The 25913-nt window shown below is 39.9% G+C and overlaps 1 protein-coding gene across 8 annotated transcripts in view; it reads left to right on the forward strand.

Annotated features, from left to right (window-relative positions):
* The window catches only part of Lrrc8d (leucine rich repeat containing 8 VRAC subunit D), a 111267-nt gene that overhangs the window by 74209 nt on the left and 11145 nt on the right, over positions 1-25913 (forward strand). Inside the window, exon 3 of one of the 8 annotated variants that reach the window (XM_046461478.2) lies at positions 5619-5681. The exons of the other annotated variants lie outside the window; for them this stretch is intronic. The gene's annotated coding sequence lies outside the window, so the exon portion shown is untranslated. The remainder of the gene's footprint in view (positions 1-5618; positions 5682-25913) is intronic. 8 annotated transcript variants of the gene reach the window in all.

The raw sequence follows: 25913 nt of genomic DNA on the forward strand, positions 1-25913 counted from the left end.
AGGTAAAGTGGATTATAGAAAAATAATATATATTTACCACTATTTGCATGTGAGCAGCATGAGTGTATTCATAAAGGCAATATAAGTAGTCACTCAAGTATTTGTCTCTTTTCCTAAGAATATAAGTGTTCTGTATCTTACAGTTGAGGAAAGGTATTGGCTTACACAGTATGGGAAGTTCTGTCAAGTTCAGAAAGAACCATATTATAAAAGGTAAAAAGCTGTATTCTCTGCAACAGGCTTATGTTCTTTCATTGTCAGCCTAAGACCCAAATCTGCCTACCTACCAAGGTCTTCCATTCCCATTCCACCCAGGTATCATGCAGTGAGCATATGGTTTCAGGGACAGCAGTGACCTGTGTTAATTGACCTCTGTACTTGCTCATCTGAGGACAGATAGGAACTGAGTAAATGATAATACTATAGTGAGCATGTTTGAGAAATGAAATTAAAGTCTGAGATAGAATTTTAGTTTGTTTTTCTTATTTGACATGAGTTTTAAATTCCTATATTTTTTCAAACCATTATTGTAAACAAACAAACAACTTAGAAAAATTCTCAACTGTGTATCTGCGTAATTTCAGAGGCAACTCAAGCTGGCTGTAACCAGGCTCCCAAAACTGTGTATAGATGTATGTGTAATAAAATTTTTTCTGTGTAGTACATGTATCGTCTAAGTAGCATAATGTTGATTTGAAAGTTTTACATAAAGATGTATGTATTCATTTCTCTTTTTGCTTATCTTTAGTTTCCAATTTTCTCTGTGAACAGATTTGACTTATGGTCTGGAGATGTGGCTCAAGCGGTAGCGCGCTCGCCTGGCATGCGTGCGGCCCGGGTTCGATCCTCAGCACCACATACAAACAAAGATGTTGTGTCCGCTGAATACTAAAAAATAAATATTAGAAAATTCTCTCGCTCTCTCTCTAAAAAAAAAAAAAAAGCAGTGACAGATTTGACTTATATAATCCTTAAATTACTAAAATATCTTCATATCTACATGTTTCTGTTCATATATTTTATACAGCATTTGAGCTTCTGAAAAATTGCTAAGACCTTGAACTTTTGTTAGCTAAATTATTTTTAGATGTCTTAAAAGAGCTCTGAGAAAATGAATAATCACATCTCATTCTTTTATGATTCTAGTGATATCTTTATCATTTTTTCTTAAAGCAGTGTGCATCTGTGTATAATTTGTAAGGCTCAGGACAGAATGACTGAGCCCCAAACTCCAGAATATTATACCCAGCTCTTTGGGATAGGAAAAGAAAGGTATGACAGCAGATATGTACTGAACATTTTACATAGTGTAAAGCTCTAACAGGCAAGTGTTTTAACCATTATTAGATACTGTGGTCTTATATAATCTCAGTGTCATTTATAGGTACACTAAGTCAGTTCTTTATCTCTGTGACAAAATACCTGAGATTTTCAACTTAAAGGAACAAAGGTTTATTTTATTCAGGGTTTATTTATTCAGGGTTTCAGAGATTTCAATTCATGGTCACTTGGCCCTGATACTTTGAGCCTGTGGTGGCAGAGTTCATCATAGTTGGGGTGCTCAGAAGATTCCTGTTCACCTCATGACAGCCAGGAAGCAAAACGGAGAGAAAGAAGAAGGGCTGGGTTCCTAATCTGTTCTTAAAGGACATGCCCCCCATGACCTAACTTAAGTGGCTGTTTACCTAAGTGTCTTAAACACTAATGGATATAGGATAAAGAAAGTTTCAAATTGTGTTACTGTTGTGCTTGTCATTTTAATTTTGGATCAACCAGGTGAGCTACTTTGAAAACACCCAGGCCTTTAGTTCTGGCTGCATGTGAGAATTGCAGAGGAGCTTTTAATCAACTCAAATGCCCACACAAGGGCCACCCTAGGCCAACTAATGCAACAGCTAGTTTTGGGTGCTTTTAAGAGGCTACTCCATGCTATTACGGGGTACAGCTGTGCTAAAAACCACTTTTCTAAGCTCAGGAGAAACTCAAGTGCTCCACAGGGTCACAAAGAGTCAAGACCCACACCCGCCCCGCCTGCCTGTTAGCTGCCTGCATTTCCTGCCCCTTGTTGCTTCCTGAGCCTAATGGGGAATCAGCCACATCCAAGTTACTTCTACTTTGGCAGCTTGCAGCTGTCCCATAAGCAGCTCTTTCAAGATGTCTGAGGCAGTGTTGGCAGTTCACCAGAGACAGTTTGTTTCATGACCTTATAACCAGATAAACTTTGTTTGTATCTAATTCATGTGTACCAGACATTTCTGCAGAGCTCTAGGACCAAAAGGTCCTTGAGAAAAGAATTGATGTAAACTCCATCTCCATATCTGATCAGCATTCCTGCTTTCAGAACAGTTATTCTGCCCATATTAGAATGTTTTGTATGTTTGTACTTCACTTGTGTGGGTCTCTAGCATATGCCCACATCAGAGGATCAGTGCTTTCGCCTTTGTCTTCTATATTTGTACAGTCAGCTGATTAGAATGTGGTCCTGTGAAAGTCGAACCTAGGAGCCATAGGTGTCAGAACTGAAGGCTCAGAAAGTCTATAAAAAAAACCCTCTGAGCAACAGTTTCTTTGTAAAAGGAGACCAGTGATTCCTGCCTTACAGTGTCACTCTTAAGAATCCAGCTGAAGACTGTGGTAAGCCTTACAACTGTGTATTTATTGCACTCCTTCCTTGTGCTGGGTGCTGTACTAGGCCCTGGAAAAGCAAACGTAGGTTATAATCCCTGTCCTGCACAAATTTACAGTTCAGTGAAAGATACACAAAAGCAGGCAATTGTTGAAAAGTTCGGAAGGGCAGAAATGCAGAGGATGCTCTGGGAGAATCAGGAAGGATTAGCAGGGTTACTGGCATGGAGATTTCAAGAATACCTCCAACAGGCACTGATGCAGACAGAGATAAAACCAATAAGGAGAACCGGAAAACCGGATGTTCCAGGCAGAGAAAGCAGTAAGCAAAGAGAACCCAGAAGGGGGACATTGTGATGCTGATGCTAACCCTGTTTTATTCAATTATTGCTTTCCCTTGGGAGAAATAAGTGTTTGTTGGGTAAAGGCTTTATTGGAGAGAATTCAGAGGGTAAAGAAGGTGAGAGATGTAGATTAAAACCATCATCAGGTGTATTCTTTTTTGCCTGATTTTGTGTAGATATTTGGGGTATGGAAGAGGAATGAAGTTGAGTGATTTTTATACATCATCAAAAATCCACAGTTAAAAATAGGCCTCTGTTCAGGTCAGGTGTAGTGTATGCTTAATATTTGAGGCTGACCTTGAAATATAGTGACACAGAATTTCCGAAGCAAAGTGAGGAAGGCTGTTCTTAAGAAAGTCTTTACAGCTCTGGAGGTCAGAATTATAATTTAAATCAAAGAGTTTATCTACAAACTGCAGGGAGCACCAAACTGGAGCTTCTTTTTAGCCCCACAGTCATTTTTTGTGCCTGTCCCAGTTTTCCAACCATCAAAGCTACAACAGCATCCCTTCGAGACTACCCAACCTTAGCAGCTTAGGTGTCTTGTCAGTGTAGGCCTTAGTCGGTGTAGGTGTCTTGTCTTCTCCCTGTTTCCTTCGCAATTGCACCCACCATCTTAGCAATCAAGAATCACAAAGCCAGATATCCAGTGGTGATTTCTGTCCTTCTGGTGAGTGGAGGCAGAAAGGGGACAGGAAGAATAAGGGGTACCTAATTCTTGTGCTGTGGGCTTTTGTGCCATGAATTTTCACGTGTTCTGATAACAGCCAGACTTCCTGCAGGGTGGGGAACAGACTGTGCCTCATACATTTTTAGCCCAGTGAATCCTGTCAGAAAACCGAATGGCTTCATCATAAAGTGTGATATGAAGGGGTCCATTCTCCCTAGCTCTGCTGACCTGCAGCACTGAGCACAGCACTGAGCAGCCTGGTACAGTAAGAATGAAAGGATGGGGCAGCACCGAGAACAGCTGGGGATCAGCAGTGATGCATTACAGTAAGCTTAGAAACTGATTCCTGCCAGCCTAAATCTAGAGAGAACTTCAGAAATGGTCTGAGCCCAGTCTTCTCCTTTCACAGGGTAGAAACTAGAGCCCTGTGGTGAGAACTGGCCTAAGGTCCAGCTGCCAGCTGGAGACAGGGCAGGAACTGAAATCCAGCTCCCCCTCTACCTCACCTGCCCATGCTAGCTTTCCTGCTTCAGTGGACCTGGAGGGGATCCTTGGTGCAAGCAGGACTAGATCACCAGGTAGCCAGACTCGACATGTATTCAGGGCACCTGGAGATTGGTGCCCAGTAGGAAATATTTTTAAAAGAATTTGATATTCAGTACTTACCCAAAACACCCCAAATGGGTTGTCATGGGTAAAAGCAGACCTTCACGGACTTCCGTAAAGTTATTTTATGGTTTATCATTTCAATTTCAACTTCGATTTGGAGAAACACCTTGATGTTTTTGGTGCTTGGGAACTTTGGTGGCTTCATCTTCTTCCTCACTGTAAACTTCTCGGACTCAGCCCCTTCACCAAAGCCTCTCAGAGGCAGGGACAAGCCAGCCCAGTCCCATCCTTCTATATGGCATGGCTCTACTTCATTATGTACTTTCCAGGTGAATATCTCTGCTGAAAGCTCTGTCCTATCCCCATGCCAATCCAATCACGAGGACACTGTTTTGAGAAAAAGGAAAAAGGTTTATTGCTTTGCTAGCAGAGGAGAAACACAGGGGAGTCCTTTTGCAAAGGCTGTGATTCTGCCCATCCACAGGGGCAGGGGGCTTTTATAGAAGTAATTCAAAGAAAATGAGATTAGGGAGAGATCAGGGAGAAGTTTAGGGAAAAGAATATCAAAGGAGATCAGTGAGGAGATCAGGTAGGAGAAGATTAGGAAAACAAAATCAGGGAGGAGAAGTTTAGGGAAAAGAAGATTGGGAAAAAGAAAAAATATATGTAAGTTTCAAAGCCACAAGAGAGATTGTCAAAGCATCAAGTGAACCCCTGTTAATCTCTATGCAGGGGATTGGTCCAAGGGCACAGGAAGGCCAAGAGAGTGGGGCACAGTTGTCCTTCTGTAACTGAAAGCTCCATCCTCATCCTCAATGCCAATCCAATAACGAAGGCAAGGTCTTGAGAAAAAAGAAAAAGAAGGTTTATTGATTGGCTAGCAAAGGAGAAACCAAGAGGCTTCTGTCCCAAACACTGTGATTCTGCCCATCAACAGGAATGATGGTCTTTTAAAGAGGTGATACAAAGGCTACATTGCTCCTGTTCTCTGTTGAAGTTGTAATTTACTCGTTAATTTGGGAGATAAATGTTTCTGAGATCTTCTAGTACCATCCCCAAAGTCTGGATTACTTCATTCATAGGTGGGTGTGTGCTTAAGGACCGAAAAGAAAAATCTAAGACTGTGAAGAAAGGTAATCCTATTTCCCCTGAGATTAGAGAGGGGGACAGATTAGGGAGGAGCAAGGAGAGAGGAAGAGAAAGAAACTTGTCCATTTTAAAAACAAATTGCATCGGCTGAGCAGCAAGAAATATCCAAAGCATGAAGTGAACCAGTGTTATACACTGAGCTAAAGGGGTGTTTATGTGGACTCACTAAATCCTCCCCAGGACTACTCAGGTGAGTGCTGTCATTTCTCTTTTATTGAAAGGAACAAGGAGGACAGAGATAAGTAATCTAAATGGCAGATCCAGGATTGTCACTCTGGATTGATGTAAGTACTGAGCCCTTCCTCTTAATATGACATTGAGCTGTGAGTTCAAAGAGGAAGAGGAGGGGAGGTGTAGTGGGCTGGAGACAGTGTGGGGAAAGTAGTAACTTACCTTGAGTAGATGAAGAGCTAATTAATTCTGGGTTTCTTTCCATTACAATTAAAGTTGTGTTTTGTTGTTTGTTTGGTTTTTTTTTTTTTTTTTAATTGTTAACAAGAGGAAGTTTCAGAAAATGCTTTCCCTTGAATATATTAGGTAATATCTTCTCCACAGTGCCATCTTTTCAATTCTCTTCCTCACTTTTCTTACCCAGTATTCGTGGTCTGTCATGGATGCCTTTTCAACGAGGTTCCCAGTATCACATTGCTGCGTGTAATTTCCACTCTGGTGATACTTTCTCACAGCTGAGAAATGGCAGGATTAGCAGAAAGAGGGGTGTTAGGTGTTTTATCTCAGTCACCTTCAGGCAAGCATAGTTACACACAGGATGTGTCTTTTCAGGATTCGGGTGCAGCTGGTTGGTCTTAAGGAGGATTTTTCCTTTGGAAAGTTAAGCATTATTTCTGTGGCTGCTTCACCACACTTAACTGAAGTACAATAACCATGATTCATAAGAAGGAATCTCTTATGAACATTTCAGTCTGCTATTTCTCCTGAATGAAGTTCTTAAGATTAATTAGGTGTCTTGAGTTGAGCCCAGAAATTTGACAGTCAGGTTTCACTGAATTGATTTCCAAAACAAGGATGCCTTGAAGATTCACTTAATAGGGTTGGGGTTGTGGCTCAGAGGTAGAACACTCATCTAGCGTGCATGAGGTACTGGGTTCGATCCTCAGTACCACATAAAATAAAATATATTATGTCCACCTATAACTAAAAAATAAATATTTTTTAAAATTCACTTAATAACTCTGGTATACAATATCCAGATGTCATTTTATTTAATGATTCTGGTGGTTTGGGAAGCTCCTTTTACGCATTGTTTTTGTGCTTGATAATTGTTATTGTCACTGGATTCCCAGTTTGCCTTGAGACCACTCAAGCTCCCCCTGCTCATTACTCAGCCTTTTGCTGTGCCTTCGAAAATTAATCAGAGAAGGTGGGCCTGAAGAATACAAGAGGGCGGAGCAGGATGCAGAACTACTACTAGAAACCTGCTTTCCCAGCACTCAAGGCTCTCCCTCCCTCGTTTCCCATAGTGCTATCAAAGCCAATGCCTTTCATCTGTAGCTTGGCTCCTTCAAGAACCCCGTGCCAGCTGCTGCTTTCATGGCAGCTGTAGGTGAGCATCTGAACACTGGTGAGTTCAAGAAAGCTGAACCATCAGGTTCTTCTTGGAGTTAAGGGGGCATCCTGTAGTTAGCAGATGGGAGACTGTTTCCTATCAGCTCTCTACTGGTCAGGTTCTTGGGCTGTACCTTCTCAGGTCAGACCAGGGACAAAGAAGGAAGGAAATAAAGTGAAAGACTTCATTCACTTTTCTTCCTTAAAAGGAGCCTGCAGGAATAGAGAAAGGTTGGAGGAATTTGAAGGCAGTGAATTAACTAGCACTTCTGTATGCTCCTGCTTATTTTATTCGGGTCTTGCTTAAGTGTCCAGGTCTCAGGACCAGAGACTGTAAAGCTGCAGGGGAAAGTGTGAACATCTTAGCATCCTTATTCCAGAATCATGACTGAATGGAACGGATAGCAACCAAGTTTTAGAAGACCTGGGTTTCTATCTCAATGCCATTATTGTTAATCAGCTGATAATCTTGGTCAAGGAGTTGAACTTCTTGAACACAAGTTTCTCCCCTGACTTGGGGTTGATAACAGCACTAGTTTTCATAGGCTCGTTGTGCATTTGTGAGGGTGAATTAAAATGGTAACACCTTAAAGTCACTGTGGAAGCTGGTCAGGTCCCCTTGCTATTATGATTCTACACACAGTTCCCTTTTTCAACTGCAGGCAGTTGGCTAGTTGTATGAATTTTTACATGGAAGCAGTTCATTTTGAATGTTTTTTAATAACTCATAAAGGAATAATAGCTTAAATATTTGGTTGTAAAAATGGGGAAGAACTTGTGAAACAGTGTCATGGTGCCCTTCAAGTTTATTTCGGTACATATAAAGGAAGAGTCCTTTGTCTTAGGTTTTCACCTGTCATTTGGCCTATAAAATATCTGGGATAAACTTTCTATATTCTACATGTTTGAAAAACCAATTTCCATATGCTAAGTCCTTTTTATTTTGAAAACAGGGTCTCACTAAGTTCCTTAGAGCTTTGCTAAATTGCTGAGGCTGGCCTTGAACTTGTGATCCTCCTGCCTTGGCTCCCCAAGTCCCAGGGATTATAGGCATGCACCACTGTGCCTGACTTGAATATAGTTTAGATTACTTTGCTCTGAAAATTCATACAGAAATTTCTGCATATCATGTTTTGGACTGTTTCTCAAAAATTAGATGGGGTCAGATATGGTCAAATATCCACTCACGAAGAAATAAGATCATATATTTTATTGTTTGTTTCCTTCTTATCACGTTTTTGCTTTTTGAACTTCTTGAACACAAGTTTCTCCTGTGACTTGGGGTCTATAACAACACTAATTTCATAGGATTGTTATGTACATTTACACATTTTCTTTTGTTAAGTTTTCTTATAACATTTTTGCATATATATCTTCAGTAAATATTCACTGAAACTATAAGATATACAAGGCAACTCCTAACCACTCTTGAGATTTGAGGACCCAGTAAATAACTCCTCTTTCATTCCCAAATTCAAAACCAGTTAGAAAGAAAGAAGTAAGGCTGATAGATACAAAAATGCTATCTTTAGTGCTGATGATGCTTTTTAAAGAATGTGGCTTAGGGTCTGCAGCCAAGGGAGCCTTCTGAAATTTTATCCATGAATTATTAGGTAGACTTACCCACCCTTTCCCTAGCACAGCATGACAACAGGAGCCAGGAAGCTGCAGGGAAAGCCATCTACACCCACAGGAGAGGGATCCAGAATTCATCATCTCTGTAGGCAGGCAGACCCCAGAGAGATGAAAGAGCAAGGTTTGAATTTTCAGGGGGAGAGAGAGGCCAGATGAATTCTTTTAGGGAATTCCCTCCAGGTGATGTAACCTGAGGAGGCCTTCTGGCCCCTGCTCAGTAAGTGCATTCAGTGGGGAAGGAAGCCAGGCATTGTTACTGGGAGAACTGAACCTCCGTTTGCCCTTCTGCGCATCTTTAGGAGTGGGAGCACATTTTGTGAGGCAGCCGATCCCCAATGTTTTAATTGGACTATTACTTTTCACTTCTATCCCCCATCCTATCTCTGAAGATTACTTATGGATTATGTGTGGATTCGTGTATTTATTTATGGTGCTGGGGCCTCGTACATGCTAAACAAACACTTGAACACTGAACTACCCTCCCATCCTCTCTGGAGCTTCTTTAAAAAGCGCCTTTCAAAAATGAATCCTTATTTGACTAAAAAATGAAAGGAAGGATTCCTCTTCATAAAGTACCAGATACCTGGTGGTGAATGCACGCAGCCCAGAGGTGGATTTTATCTGAAGCTGGAGCAGAGTGTTATGCATGGCAGCTATCTGCTCTGGGGCGTCTCAGCTGCTGAGGAGTAAAGCCACTGCTGTCACTGAAGGGAGTTCATCATTACTGCGATTACTGATTGCTCAGCCTTGGAAGGTGATTTGTGATGCATCAGCCAGAACCCCATAGTTCCATCCCACCCTGTCTGTTCTTTTCTACATTCTCCAACTCCTATGCCTGTCTAGGGGAACAGTTTTACAGGATTTCGGGTAGACTGTGATTGCTAGGTGTCTGCTCTGTCCTTTATGTTGGTGCTCTGTCCTTTATGTCCTTTTGGGAGTTGATGTTACCCAGAACCTGGGGATTGACCTTCTTCAGAGAAGCCTGCCTGTGTGTTGTGCCAAGTTGTGTTAGCCACTGCATGTTGTTCTCGGATAGGCTCTGGAGTAAGACCAGTTCATGTGCATGCATTTGTAGCAGCACTGGATGAAGACTCCGGAAGTGAAGGGTCACAGCTCTACCCTGCTGAGTCATCTGGGCTCAGGCTTGCTGGCAAGGGCTCCCAAACTGCATTTAGTTTGCTTTTCCTACTGGTTGCATTCCAGTGGCTGTCAATGGCTCTTTTTGCAGGTCTGTGAGGGCTCAAGTAGAGCTGGAATAAGTCTGGGTATAGCCCAGCAATCTCAGTTTGCTATATCTAACCCAACTCATCTGAATTCAGCTGTTACTTCTTGAGGAATATTTTATTTTTTGTGGTGCTAGGGATTGAACCCAGGGTCTTGTGCACATCAGACAAGCACTCTGCTACTGAGCTACACCTCCAGCCCCAGCTGTTACTTCTTAATAAACACTCATGGGTAAATCAACCTCCTTTAGACCAACCTGTCAGCCTTTACTCATGCTGAGAGGCTATTGTGATTTGTCATTGTGAGAACACAGAGGGTCCCAAAGGACTCCCCATCCATCTTCCAGGTGCTGGGCTTCCTGTCTTCCACTGTGCCTTTATGCATGAGTGACAGCCGCCTTTACTCCCTTTTGTTCCTGATTGCCAGGGATGTGCATGAACAAGGAAAATAAATGCCAAAGAATAGACAAACAGTACATGAAATTTTGTTTTGGAACTTGAAAGCTAAGCACCTCAGGCAAAAAAATATACATCTTTTCTTTTCTCTCCCTGGCCTTATGTAACCTCACTCTTAATTCACACCACTTCATTAAAAATTTTTGTTAACCTTTCCTAAACTTTTTTTTCTTTTTCCTTCCCTTGAAGTCTTTTCCAGCTCTGAATCAGTCTCTCCCCTTATGAGATCACTTTTTCTTCTCAACAGTTGAATCTTTAAAAATAAGCATGCTGTAGCAGGGCATGGTGACACAGCCTGTAATCCCAGTGACTGGTAAGGCAAATTCAAGGACAGCCTTAGCAATTTAGCAAGCCCCTGTCTTAAAATTAAAAAATTAAAAAAAAAAAAAAAAACAACTGAGGATGTAGCTCAATGGTAAAACTCCCTGGGTTCAACCCACTGTACCTCCCCTCAAAACAAGCAATTCATCCCCATAATATGGAGGAAGGGAAAAAAAAAAAAGTTAATAGCTTTACAAGGTGAATCACAAGACAGGAAAGCATCAAGGAATCATAGAGATCTTAAACTCCTGGAGCATGTTTTTCCTTAAACTTATTATAAATTTAAAACTTACTTTTTAAAATGTGCTAAATTTAAACTTGTAGTATTATAGTCTCACCTGATTGTCCTGTTTCCCACCACCACCCCGCCCCCACCCCGCGCGCCTTTTTTTCCCCCCCCTCCTATTGTGGGGATTGAGTCCAAGGGGTGCTCCACCACTGAACTACATCCCCAGACCTTTTTATTTTGGGGGTTAATTTTTTTTTTTTTTTAACTAAGTTACCAAGGTTGGTCTTAAAACTTGTGATCCTCCTACCTCAGATCCCTGAGTTTCTGGGATTACAGATGTGAGCCCAGGGGCCCTGTTTCTTAATTGAAAAGTTTATGGATGAGAAAACTAATGTGTCTTAAGAATATAGCCAAGGGCCCCTGAAAAGACAAATACCAAATGGATGCTTGATAGTGTGATTACAAGAGTTTATCCCATAAATATTTATTATTTGTCTCTTGTGTACCAGGCAGCTAGAATGTGTTAGATGACACATATACAAAGATGAATAAGACAGTCTCTCCTGAAATCATGTATATACAGAAATTATCTGTTGATGATTATCCTAATAAACTATGAAGAAACTAAGATGGAATGTCAAGAAAGGCCCAGATAACCCTGCCCTGGAGTGGGATGGAAGGTGGCTTTTCTTAAGGACACATTTGAGTTTGAATTTATTTGTTTGTTGTGGTGCTGGGGATTGAAACCAGGGCCTTGTGCATGTGAGGCAAGCACTCTACCAACTGAGCTATATCCCCAGCCCTTGACTTTGAATTTTAAGGGAACCAAATTTTAGAATTTTAGGTCAGGAAGGGGCCCAAAGACGATCTTAATACAGTCTTTCTTTTATAGATAAGGAGTCTGGGACCTAGAAATGTTAATTGTCCTTGGTGGGATTCAGCAGTGTCTGTCAGAGCTGGAGTTCTGCTAGAACTCTCCTGCATCTGCTGGAAATAGAGCTTGGGCCACTCATGTTCTTCCCATATAAATAATTGTTTGGGGGAAATAAAATCAACATTCTATTGAATATAATTTCTCATAGAACTGCCTGGTGTGTATAGAGTTACCTTTATCATAAATCTGAGAAGGATTACCTTTTAAATTTTCTTTTGTAGAAACCTAAAGTAACAACTCTTCTGGTATATACACTACCTACATGTACATTAATAGTTCATTACAAAGACAGTAAAATACAGGACAGACTAAAAACCTGTTGATTGGTTAGTTTGGTTTGGGTTTTTTTGTTTGTTTATTTGTTTGTTTGTTTGGTACTGACTGGAAGATTGAACCCAGAGGCACTTAATTACTTATTTAAATCCTCAGCCCTTTTTATTGTGACAGGATGTTGCTAAATTATTGAAGCTGGCCTTGAACTTTCAATGTTCCTGCCTCAGCCTTCTGAGTTGCTGGGATTATAGGCATTCAACACTGTGCCCAACTAAAACCTCTTAATTGGAATAGTTTTGGGGCCCCAGGTAATCTAAGAACTATAAATCGAGCATCACACAATATCATTAGGCAGATAAAAGAAAAAAATGAAAGAATTTTATTCATCTGTTGCTAAGTAGAGATCCTGGTACCCAATAAAAAGTTTATAGCATTGAATTATTTGAATGTTGAACCTTTTGTCCTAAATCAGCCTTTTCTATAAAATATTACAGTGTCACCAAACTTTTGTTCTTAATTCTGATTATAAAGATTGGTTAAATAATAGTGATATAAACTTTTGACCTTACACAGGTACCTAAAAGGTCAGTTCCTACAAGTTCATGCTAAGTTTCTTGCCTTATACCCACCAAACACTTACAAATTTATTTTATCTTATCATTGTAATTCCTGATTTGTAGAATTAAATGAACTAGTTGAATACCCTCAGGCAGAACCACTTGAATGATTTCGTTTCTTTTATTTTTTCTAATATGATTATGTGGACAACCTACAAAACAATTGGTGTTTTTTTAAAAGGATAGCAAATGCTGGGTGTGGTGGTGCACACCTGTAATCCCAGCAAGTTGGAGGCCTGAGGCAGAATTACAAATTCTAGACCAGCCTGGGCATCTTAGTAAAATCCTGTCTCAAATTAAAAAATAAAAAGGGCTGAGGATATAGCTCTTTCCAAGCTCCCCTGGGTTCAAGCCCCAGTACCATAAATAAATAGGAGATAGATAGGAAGGAAAGAAGGGGGAAAAAAGAGTTGTTGGAAAGGACAATTACTTCTTAAATTTAAGGTTTCTTTTTTTGTTGTTTGTTTTAGTCTTATAAAACTTTTGTTCTAGCTCTGTAGGCTGGGATAGGAGGATAGGAGGAGTTCAAAGCCAGCCCCAGCAAAAGCAAGGTTTTAAGAAACTCAGTGAGACCCTGTCTCTAATAAAATACAAAACAGGGCTGGGGATGTGGCTCAGTGGTCGAGTGCCCCTGAGTTCAATCCTCAGTATGGGAGGGGGAGACTTGTTCTAAGCAATGTCTTTCTTGATGCCTGAAATAGATCTAAAGTAGGTTAGGGCCTGTCTGGAGCTAGCTCCAGTTCATCAGGTATCATTCATTCTTACCAGTTTAAAAAACAAACAAACAAACAAAAAATTGGGGCTGGGGTATAGCTCAGTGGTAGAGCTCTTGCCTGGCATTCTTAGCACTGGGGTGGGGGGGGGACCCGACAACTCTTATGTATGTGTATATACCCATGTATTCTTTGTTATTAATGGTTTGATTGATAGGTTGATTGATTTGTATTACAAGGATTGAACCCAGGGCCTCACACATGCCAGGCAAGCTTTCTACCTCTGAACCAGAGGTAGAATCCCACATATTTAATTTTGCTTGTGTTTTGTTTTATTCTGTTTTGATACTAGGGATTGAACCAGGGGCAGTTACTCTGAGCTACATCTCTAGTCTTTTTCTTTTTTCTTTTTTTTTTAATATATATATTTTATTTAGATAGAGTCTTGCTGAGTTGCTTAGGACCTTGCTAAATTGATGAGGCTGACCTTGAACTCTCATCCTCCAGCCTCAGCCTCCTGAGCTGCTGGATTGTAGTCTTGTGCCACACTTAATGTTCTTGAGCTCCCCCACACACACACTTGAAAAATTGAGGAAATAATTTATTTAAATGAAATGATCTTATAACCCCCCACCCCCGTGTGCCCACATATTTCAATCTCAGTAACATTATAGTTTGAATTATTTTGCTTCATTTCCTGTAAATATGTTGTAAAGCATTAAGAGTCACAAAGCAAACCTTTTGTATTGAGAAACAATATCCCGTTCTTTCCAGACATAACAAGGGTATGATAAATATCTTCCACCCCACCCCCACCCGCCTCTCTTTCACTTTACTCTTTGGAGGCTCTGGAAAGCACTCTTCTAGCAGCAGGTCTTAGTGATTAATTTCAAAGCCTGAACCTAAGCATTATCGACTATAATAAAAACCACAGGTCCCTAGAGTCAGTAAGTATTGATGTTGGTTTAAAGCCAGTGGATAAATGATGTTTAATGTATTAAATATTAAAGGCAGAAATATGGTTTGGTGAGTGCTGCTGATGCTGCCAATTAAAACATCCAGTTTGATTTACAGAAATTTAATTTTATCTAGATACAATCTATTTCAACTGACAGTCACTATATAATAATGATAAAATACTATTAAAGGCCCAAAAGATTTCCTAAAATTATATGTGAATGCAATGAGAAAAAAATGAAAATAACTTTAATATTTAATGGTCTATATTTTCTGATAGGTAGCCAAATTTGCATCTTTTTAAAATATTTTTAGTTGTAGATGGACACAATACCTTTATTTTGTTTAGTTTTTTTTTTTTTAATGTGGTGCTGGGGATCAGACCCAGTGTCCCATGCGTGCTAGGCAAGTGCTGTACCACTGAGCCACAACCTCAGCCCCCAGTTTGCATCTTTAATGTTACATTGAATTCTTACAATTTTGGAATACTATAAACTATATCTTTTTTAAAGATAATACTATGACAATGGAACAAAAGAAATCTCGAGGGAATATATAAATACCCTCCTCCCTTTGTTTTTTGCTTTTCTGTAATTTCCAAAATATTATTCAGAGCCCTGATATAGTTACTTTAAAGGTGGGTCGTTTTTTTAAAATAAAAAGATCTCTGATTACACCACCTTAAACTTGCATTAGTGTGTTGGCTTCACATCTGACCCTTGAAGTAAGTTTTTAAATTCATACTTGATGTATAACATTCCCCCCAGTTCTGCTTAAAGTATGGGTTGTTGAAGCCAACAGCTTATATTTCACCACTGATTATTGGAATATTCTATAAATTTCTAGAAAGTGAAACTTTCCATCCTAAGAGAGTAATTTTTTAATAGCAATCCAAAGATCCCAGTTAATGCACTTTGGAAATGTACAGCTAACTCAGGTCACCTTCAGTTTGTGCCAGGAAACACTTCTGTATATGAACTCATTGAATCCTCACATTGGCCATATATGGCAGGTGACCATTACTATTCTTATTATCACAGCACTGCCACATTTCATAAGTGAGGAAACTGAAGCACAGAGAGATAAAGTAAATTGCCCCAATTCCTATAGTTAGTAACTAGCGAAGTCAAAATTTGAACCCACGCAGTCTGGCTCTAGGATTCAGTCTCATAAATTATTGCACCTAAGGCTAAACATAGACCCTGTTTCCACAGACTTTCACAGACTTGCAAGTATAATGTATATTTGAGTAATATTCTTTTTTAAAAAAAGTGATTTTTTTAGAATTTTGTATCCTACAGTTTTCCATTACTTAAGATATCTAGGTTATTTCAAATATATCTATGCATTGACTGTGAGCAAGCAAATAAGAGGAATCATGCTGTGTTGAGATTATTGCCAGTCTAAAACTAGTTTTCTCAGGGTTTTAGCCCCCAAAGATGATGAATTTGTTGTTTGATTCCCTTCTTTCCCAGTTTACAAATTAAAGGAATTCTTCCATGAGTCCCCCAGACAAAGTTAGTCATTTCCTGCCCTCTGATCCCACAGCATTTTGTTCATACTCCATATTTTAAGTAAATACTGTTTTGTAATTAATCTGTTTATATGTCACGTCTTTCCACCCCCACCCTTGCTTCCAAGAGTTCTTCAAGAACTGGAACCAGGTCTAATTTATTTTTGTCTGCCACTAGCCTGTTGACAAGTGAATGAATCATATTGCCAGAGAAGTGAAGGGACTTGCCCAGAGCCACAAGCCTGAAATGTAAGCACCTTTCGAAACTCCTCACCTCATACTTGTCACTCACTAAGTGCCAGAAATGTTTTTAAGGTATTTGAACACTTGCAGAGGAGTTTCCCTGGGTTCCTCTAGACCAATGACTTGTAAAACAGTAAGGATGACCACAATGAGGAGGAGGAGGAGGAGGAGGACCACCATAGTTCCATTGCCCCTGATCCTGCTGTTATCATTTAGGGCATCAAATGCAATGTTTGTGAAAGCTTTGACACTGGTAAAGCCCCTTAGATAAGTATGTGTATCCTGTGACTCTGACCTGTTACTATTCACATGTGACTTACAAGTACTTCACAGTCATTGTCTTGTTAACTTTTCATGACACCTCTGTGAGATAGGCGATCTGTTTGCTGTTTCACAGAGGAGAGAACTGAGCCTGAGAGAGACCAGGTACTTAAGCTGTTATCACAGATGGCTGAAAGGGGACTAGAATCCACCCAGGATACTGGCTTGTATCCAGTAAGCCACCAGAAAAAGGCCACAGGGTCCCTCGGGGTATGTCCTGGTCATCTGATGTCCCGGGGACTCTGGAAACCTCTGGAATGAGCCCAGGAAGGAAATACAATGAGAGATGAGAGTCAGGCTCCTCTAGGGCCAATTATATATGTGTGTTTAGATGTTAGTCAGATTTTTCATTTTATCAAAATGCAGGGCTTGGACACCAAATGCTCCATAAGATAAAATGAGCAGTTTGGTTTTGAAGTGGCCAACCACCATCTGCTGTTGTAACTGTCAGCAGCCGCGTGGGGATCCTGTAGGTCTGGCGGGAGGGGCTAACCTCTGCATTGCTTTTGTCTCAATGGGGAGTTCCTTACTTTGACTCTCAGAGGAAATGAAGGCTGATAAATCCAGCTGCTGCTTCCTGTTCCTATAATTCTGAGATTTATTTTTTTTTTTTTTTACCAGCAGAATGCTTTATTTTTAAACCAGTGGAAAATACCCTCAACCTGTTTGTTATTAGTATTTCCTTAAAAAATGGATGTATTCACTTGAGCTTGAGAGAGAGAGAGAGAGAGAGACCGACCCATAATGCTGCCTGAGATGGCTCAGTTTTCTGTTTTTCAACGGCAACAGGATGAAAACCAATTAAGGCAGACTTGACTGTGCAGAAAGCTCTATGTGAGGTTGATGACAGAGTTTGATTTAGGGGAGGCCTGTAATTTATATCTGTGGCCTTACTATCTTTCAGCCTGTGCTTGTCTAATTCAGGTCTGGTTTTTCTTCTGCTTGATTGTGACATTAGTGAATAAATACCTGCATCCTCTAAGAAATGCACTACCTCCTCAAATTCCATCATATACACAAAGCAGCCATTAGGTATAGGTTGCTAGGATGCAATTTGGTGCCTTGGCTTGTGTAACCGATGATTTAATAACTAAAAGTAGTACGTAGAAATATTTTCCCTAATGCCACATTTTTTTTCATTTCCTAATTTAAGAGACAGAGAAGAAGGCGTATGGGGTCCAATGGTGCATCTTTCAGAAGCACTAAAGGAAATTTATTTGGCAAAGTAGAATTCTAAGAATGTAGTAAAAATACCAAACCCCTTCACAGAGTAAGAATCTTAGGTCTGAATTAAGCCTTTTAGACCTTTCCTTAATATTTGTGAAATCATAGCTAAGGTACAACTCTGTTCACAGGGGGTAGGAGTACATATTTTACTCTTTGAGAGTCAGCATAACAGTTAATATTAAATGATTTCAGAATAAAAGGAAATCTTCATAACATAGGTTTAAAGAAGGGCTTACCCTGAATATTTGGTCTGAATTTTTTAAGCTTCTGATAGTGATGAGTAAAGAACTGAGTGAGACTTGACGCTCATTGGAGCCAATCTAGCACACTTAATGTCAGAGGTGTCTTTCCAGTTGTAATCTCTATTCTGCCATCTCCTTGTGTAGCTGTTTCTTGCTATAAAACAAAGTTCACATTATTTCTTTGTCTCTTAGTAGTTAGTAAGGATCGGGTTCTTTGGACTCCATGAATGGGCTATTAAAAAACCAGACTGATGATAAAGGTGTGAAGTGATGTTGTCGTTAAATAGCAGTTAGGTTGTAAGTTGTAGCTGCATTTTTTTAGACTGTGTTCCAGGTGTCCTGGGGTAGCCTTTGAACACTAAGCGTTGTCTCCTTCACATAAAGGTTCCTTCTAATGGTTGGTAAATTTGGGGATTTAATTTAATTTGGACTCATCTCTAATGTAAAGCAAGAGAACGGGGCAGCTGTGGGCTTAGTAGAGTCAGTCAGATCTGGGTTTGAATCCTAGTCCACTGTACATTAGCTGTGTGACCTTTGGTCAAATTACTCAAGCTTTCTATCCCTCAGTTTCCTCTTAGTAGAACTGAAAACATAATCCTACTGCTCAGATGGACAATTTAATGAGCCAAGTATGTGAGTACTTGGTTCCTCAATAGGGATACTTTTCTTCCCACCTTCCCTGTGTGTTTTCAGTAGCCTTGGGGTTGAGTGGAAGGCACTGCCTAAGATTGCCGTGTGAGGACATCAGCACACCCTGTACCTCCCACCTCTCCGCCCATTACTTGATCATACCCAGAGCTGCTCACCCCTGTGGCCAGGTACTATGTGGTACAGGTGGGGTGAATTACATAGGATGTGGAACCATTTTGCAAGGTATCTTTTTTTCCTTTAGTCTTTCCCCAAAAAAGACCCTATTATGTTGGTGTTTACCAGCTTACTAAAGGGAAAAGCAAACACTATATATCCAAACTTCTATCAGAATTGGAATTCCGTGGTCTTTAGTCCTTTCTGAAGGTGTGAATATTAAGCACCCTATATATATGTGAGTTGTAGGTCCTAGTAGAAATGTTTATAGTATGTGACTTACCTTTATGCTCAAAAACATCTCTACATCTCTGAACTTTTTCACACTTTTTGTCTGTGTGTGTGTGTGTGTGTATAGTAGTACTGGGGTTTGAACCAGGGGGTACTCCACCACTCAGCTTCATTGCCAGCCACCCTACCCACAACCTACTTTTTAAAATTTTGAGACAGGATCTAAATTGCTAAGGCTGGCCTCAAACTTTCAGTCCTCCTGCTTCAGCCTGGGATTATAGACGAGTACCACCGTGCCTAGTGTCACCCTGCTATTTTCAATTTCTACTTCCCTACTCCTTTCCCATCCTAAAAAGTATATTCTTCTATCAATCTTGCTGTTGACCTAGCCTTTGTTTCTTTGTGTCCCCCACCCCAGGTAGGTTTTGAGAAGGGAACATTCAGTATTCACTTTCTCACTTGACCCTTGTTCACTGTGGGCCAAACTTCACGGAAAGGGCTTCATAGGAATCTCTGGAGGCTCCAGCACTGGAGGCACTTTTATTCCTGACTTCAGCACTAGCTTGTGATGGGTGTTGCTGCTCACCACTCTCTTCCTGAAATGCTTCCCTGCTGTGGCTCCAGGACAAGCCTCTCTCCCTAGTTCCTGTGTGTGCTCTCTTTGGGTGATCTCACTTTCCATACACTGATTAGTCATAAGTCTAGTTGTATTCCAGATCCTTCTTCTGAGTTTTAGCTCAACCATCTCTACTTAAAAATTATTACACCAATCCTCATTATCAAAACTGAAAAATTGCTGGGTGCAGTGGTGCACATCTGTAATCCAGCAACCCAGAAGCTGAGGGAAGAGGATGGTGAGTTCAAAGTCACCCTCAGCAGATTAATGAGGCACAGCCAGACTCTGTCTCTAAATAAATACAAAATAGTGCTGGGGATGTGGCTCAGTGGTTGAGTGCCCCTGAGTTCAATCCTCAGTAAACCGCCCCCATGCACCCCCCCCAAAAAAAAAAATAGCAGGTGCTTAAGTATGAGTTTGCAAAACAGTTTTTCAAAATATTACATTGAGGGTTGGATATTCCTCAGTGGCACAGTGTTTACCTAGCCTGTGCAAAGCCTCAGTGAGCTCTCTATCACTAACCAAAATACCTGAGAACAATTTATAAAGGGGGAAAAGTTAATTTGGGGCTCAAGGTTTCAGAGCTCTCAATCCATGGTCAGCCAGCTTCATTGCTCTAGGCCTGCTGTGCTGCAGAAAATCATGGCAGAGGGGTTTGGGGGAAGAAAGCTGCTCAGCTCCTGGCAGCTGGGAAACAGAGAGAGCAAGGAACCAGGCGCTAGATATAGTCCTCCAAAGCACCAACCCCCAGGGATGTACCTTCTCCAGCCATGCCACCTACCAGCAGTTACCAACCAGTAATCGTCTCACCTCTGATCATTCCTACATTGCCTAACACATGAGCTTTTCAGGGGACATTAAAGAATCAAACCATAACACCTTAAGAACCCACAGTTAAAGCCTATTATTTTTCAGACTATTCAGGCTAATGGAATCTGGTTTCTGGAATAATTGAAAAACTAGTGAAACAAACAAAATACACACACACAAAAAAAACAACAACAACAAAAAACTTTCTAGGGAGACAAGGAAAGGTAGCATAGTTTTTCATTCATCAATGGGTTTTTTTTTAAGGCTAATATTAAAATGATTTACACTTCATAAGTAAATGATAGCCAAGAAGTAGGGTAACAGTAAAGGAGGGCTCAAAGATACAAGGATGTAGAATGAGGACAAAACCAAATACTCCAAACCTGTACAAGATAATCAACACAACAGATATCATAATATGTACATAAGTAGCCTACAGTCTCTTTTGTTGAATTAACTTAAAATAGAATTTCAATTTTAAATTGCTAGAATGGTATATAAGAATGTGACTTAAGGAGTTTCACTTGCCTAAGTTTTCATTTTATCGCAACCTTTTATGAGTTCATCTGAAAAATTAAAATAGTTGATATCTCACATTACTCACTGAGTAAACTCGGATCTTCATTTTCCTTATCGATGAAATGGGTTAAAACACGGTTGTAATAAAGCACACATATTAAATGTTCTCATGGCTAGGGCTCCCTGGAATTGGATTTAGAGGTGCAGAAACATCTGGGGGGATGGGAGGGCAGGGGGAACCTGTGAAGAAAACCCAGAATTTGGAATATGATGTTGATAGGAATATAAAGGGTCATGAAGGCTTTGAGAGGAAAAGAAATCAATAAAGAAAAGAAAGGAGAATAGAAAAATCAAAACCAGGAGGGGACTTGAGAGAGAGTAAAGGGATAAATCAGTCAAATAATGTACAAATTAAGGACAACCCAAACACTTAAAAATTGTTAATGACCTTCAACAGAATAATCTCTGTTGTGGTGGAATTTATTATTAACATTAGAAAATGTCTTAGAATTAACTAAAAATTCCCCCAATGGGTTGACCTTTTAAAGTAACACAAATAGAGCCTGATTTTAGAATTAGTGATAAATTAGTAAACTTGATAAATATTACTTTTGTCCTATTTTGAAGGATTTGATAAAACAAAGACATGTTTTATTCATATTTAATCTTGTTTCTAAGTACTTCGCATCTATTTATTTGTGTCACTCTTGTGAAAATTACAAATGATCCAGAAAAGGAGTTCTGAGAGGACATTTAGCAGGAAGCCTTTCATTAGCTAAGGTGTGCTGTAATTAATGGTCATTTCCCTATCCCCAAATTATTTGAACAAGTGGAGTTTTAATGGAGAGCCATAGTTAGGACATTATAACACTTCTCCCAATTATAAAGAATTAGTGGAGTTATAATACTGAATCAGAATTGAGCGGACTGTGGTTTATTTAAAAGAACAAAAACAAAAAAACTAAACCTTCATGTGGTGGGAAGGTACAAAATACGACAAATCTAATTTTTAATTCAGTATGTTGTTACTTATTTTAGATGAGTTGCTTCTTTGAAAACTCATGAAGATCTTTGACTATGGATCATTTTGAATATTTACTTTCTGATAAAGCACATCTATTTAACTCTGAGAAAATGGTCCAAGATAGCATTTTTATTTTTGTGGTGCTGGGGCACAAACTCGAGTATAATGATTTGGATTTGTAACGTTCCCCAAAAAACTCAGGAATTTTAAGCAACACCGGAATGTTCATAGATACAAAGATTAGATTGTGAGAGCTATATTCTTTTTTTTAATATTTTTAGTTGTAGATGGACATAATATCTTTATTTTTATTTATATATTTTTACGTGGTGCTGAGGATCAAACCCAGTGCCTCTTACACGCTAGGCAAGTGCCCTACCACTGAGCCATAATCCCACCCCTTGAGAGCTGTATTTTTTACTTTTTTTATTTTTTAGTTTTAGGTGGACACAATATCTTTATTTTATCTTTATGTGGTGTTGAGGATCGAAGCCAGTGCCTCGCGCATGCCAGGCGAGAGCGCTACCACTTGAGCCACATCCCCAGCCCAAGAGAGCTGTATTCTTAATCAGTGGGTTAATCTACTTGATGGATTAATTATTTTATTTTATTTTACTTTATTTAGTTGTAGATGGACACAATATCTTTATTTATTTATTTCTGTGTGGTGCTAAGGATCAAACCCAGTACCTCACACGTGTGAGGCAGGTGCTGTATCACTGAGCTACAGCCCCAGCCCTGGATTAATGATTTTAGTAGACTATTGGGTAGGCAGGTGGAACATGGCTGAATGAATAGGTCACTGGGGATATGTCCTGGGGCTTTATCTTGTCCCTGGCTCCTTGCTCTCACTGTTTTCCAGCTGCTACAAGCTGAGCAGCTTTCTTCTACCACCCCACCCCACTATGATATTCTGCCTCACTTCAGGCCCAGAGCAAGAGGGTCCGACCACTGACCATGGACTGAGACCTGTGAAACCATAGGCCTAGAATAAACGTGTCATCTTCAAAATTATTCTCATCAGGTATTTTGGTCATAGCAAGGAAAAGCTGACTGACATAAGGCAAGTTGACCCTTTTTGATTGTTTGGCACACAATGGTTATATTTTTTTATAGGTAAAGACAAAATTAAATATTTTTAGTTTTCAAAGTATGTTTCACTCCAGAAATATTACAAAAGAATAGTTATCAATTACCTATACATTAATAACACATTGTAGTTCCAACTAAGCTGGTAGATTTCATGGTCTATTTCTTGTCTAAGAATATGAGGGTTTATAGTTTTCATTTATTATATATAATCTGCCTACTTTTCAAAAAGGTTTGAAGGCATGTGAAAAAATTCATTTATAATAAAACCATGTAAATCAGAGTAAAAGAACAAATAGTGGGACAATGAAATGGAGGATTAAAAGAAATCTGGGAGTCTTTTCCTCTTTCCCCTCCCATACAATCAGTTGTTAAGTTCTGCTTTTTTTTTTTTTTTTCCTGACTCTTATAAGACTTGCTTACTACTCATTTTTCTTTTTATCACTCACAGCCTGGTTATAACTACCACATATGTCCTTTGACCAGAGTAATGCAACATATACCTTTTTTTTTTTTTAATTTTTAGTTGTAGTTGGACACAATACCTTTATTTTATTTATTTATTTTTATGCAGTGCTGAGGATTGAACCCAGGGCCTCACACATGCTAGGCAAGCACTCTACCGCTGAGCTTCACAACCCCAGCCCCAGCAGCTGCCTTCTTGAGCTCTCATCTTCCCTACTAACCTGGATGTTAAGCCCAGAGTATTCTTTTGATAAAGATACATAAAACTGATTTTCACTTGTCTTCAACAAAAAAACTCAACATTGACTTGCCACTACCCTTAGTTTGATGATCTCAAATCTTCTAGGGTCCTGCATCATCTCATGCTGTACTCACTCCCTGAGCTCTGGGCTCAACACTTCAGTGTACAGTGTGTGCTTGAATGTTTAGCATGTGCCTAGGCACTACAACACCCAGCGCCATTGCCTGTTCAGAAGTGAAGAAAACCCCATGTGTGAGGAAATCTGAGGCTCTGGCAGCTTCATAACTCAAAGAGACTCCCTCTCTGGAGCTCCTTCATCCCTGGCCTTTTCTATCACCTGCTGTGTGCTAAGACCAGGCTCTAAGCCTCTGCCCTTCCTCAGGAATTAGATATTGATCGTCTGTCCTAGTAAGGATATGCTCACCCTCACCTTTGTCTTTCTGTCCCTATAAAATGTTTAGGTGTGAGCCAAACTGCCTGCTCTTTGTTTATTGGATCGAGTTAGGTTTAGAATAACCTGTTACAAAGAGCTATAATGTGTCGTCCATCTAGGCATTGAAAATGATCAGCCTATCAAAGCCGATCATTTTTACTTTGGAATAATTAATAGTGACCTTTATTAATTAAGTGCCTATCTTGTGCATTGCCCTCCTTGTAGGAGAAGAATTTAAACCCAGCTGAGGGAGAAAGGAAGCCTAAGGGTTGTGCCGGCCTCAGGAGCAGCCATTATTTGACTATACATTCATTTTTATTTCTAATGACTAGGGCCTCCAATACACTACCAAGAAACCGTTTCAACTAAATAAGCTACCTATCCAGGGATTAGAATTTGTATTAGTATCTTTCTCTCATGCTACCTTTGAGAAGTTTTTGAGGGCTCATAGGATGAGCACGTGTATGTACCAGGTACTTGGGTGCTTTCCAGCTGTCTTCACCACAGCAGAAGTAAGGATTGGCAGGCTCCCAGCTTTCCATGTCCAGAGTACTCATGAGTTTGCCAACAGAGGGGCTCTCTATCCCAGAGACAGCTGGAAGAGAGTGCGACAAGCTTCTGGGACCATGCAAAGCTGCTTAGGAGGTCAGGGAATTCCATCCCTAGCATGTTTTCCTTAGCTCTGTTTCAGGCTCGTGCCATGCATACTCCAGGAAAAAAAAACACTCAAAGTGAGTAAACGGAAGAATAGAATTGTCAAATTTTGGTCTAAGATGCCCATATTACAGGTGGAAAGAAGGGGCTTGAAAGATGCAAGCAAAGCTCTCTTAGTAATCACACTGGCTACATAATAAACTGGGTAAAGTTAGGATTATGAAGGTTAGAATTATGAAGGCTTCACTCTAGGCTTGGGCCAGCTGTCTCTGGAGCTTTAGTTAAGGTCAGGTAGCTGCCAGACTCTATTGTAGGGGCCAGTAAGACCTTTGCCATTATCCCCTGTTTTATGTTTTCTCTAGGATGCCGTTCTCATTAAGGGTTTTAAATTATTCCCATTTACAATCCCCAGAAGCTGTATCTAGCACATAGCAAATAATCTGCAAATATTTGTTAAATGAAGTTTCTAGCAGAGAGTGAGTTAACTAAGTGGGGTCTGTAGGAACTAAAGCATGGTGATATTCTGTTGTCCAGAGTTTGGGATTTAGGGTATGCCAGTGACAGTGTGTTGAGGATCACCGGGGGTCCTGTGAGTAAAAAAAACGTGGAAGCATGGACTTGGAGACTTCTTTCTTTTGTCCCATGAATAAGTTCTCCTCTTTAAGCTCTCAGACATGAGCCTGGGTTTTTACAAGTGAGAGCTAGAACAAAAGGCCAGGAATTCACGGTAACATATTAACACGTTTTTGTTAATTCCTAAGCTGCTTTGCCTTAGATCCATTACCAAGTATTTAGAGTTTTGTTCCTTAGCTTTGAAGCAAATTTTCCCTGAGAATAGCAGTGCTCTTGGGAGAAACTACTAAAGAGGTACCAAAATATTCCTTGTGTAAAGTTCTTTTTATATTTCACAAGTTCTAAATTTTCTTCAGAACTCATCTTCCAGGTGTTAAATGGATTTTATAAAAAGTTTTTGGTGGTTCACAAAATGGGTGGATTTTGCCCAGTGTGAAATCAGATAATAGTAGGTTCTATTTAAAAAGTGTTTCTTTGGGCGAGGGATGTCCTTTCGTGGTAGAGCACTTGCCTAACATATGCAAAGCCTTGGGTTCTATCCCCAGTGCTGCCCCAAGAAAGTTTTTTTTTTTTTTTTTTTAATTTAG

The sequence above is a fragment of the Marmota monax genome, unplaced genomic scaffold (genome assembly GCF_021218885.2).
Source record: "Marmota monax isolate L192 unplaced genomic scaffold, Marmota_monax_Labrador192_F-V1.1 WCK01_AAM20220418_F8-fsc00070, whole genome shotgun sequence".
Classification (NCBI taxonomy): Eukaryota; Metazoa; Chordata; class Mammalia; order Rodentia; family Sciuridae; genus Marmota; species Marmota monax.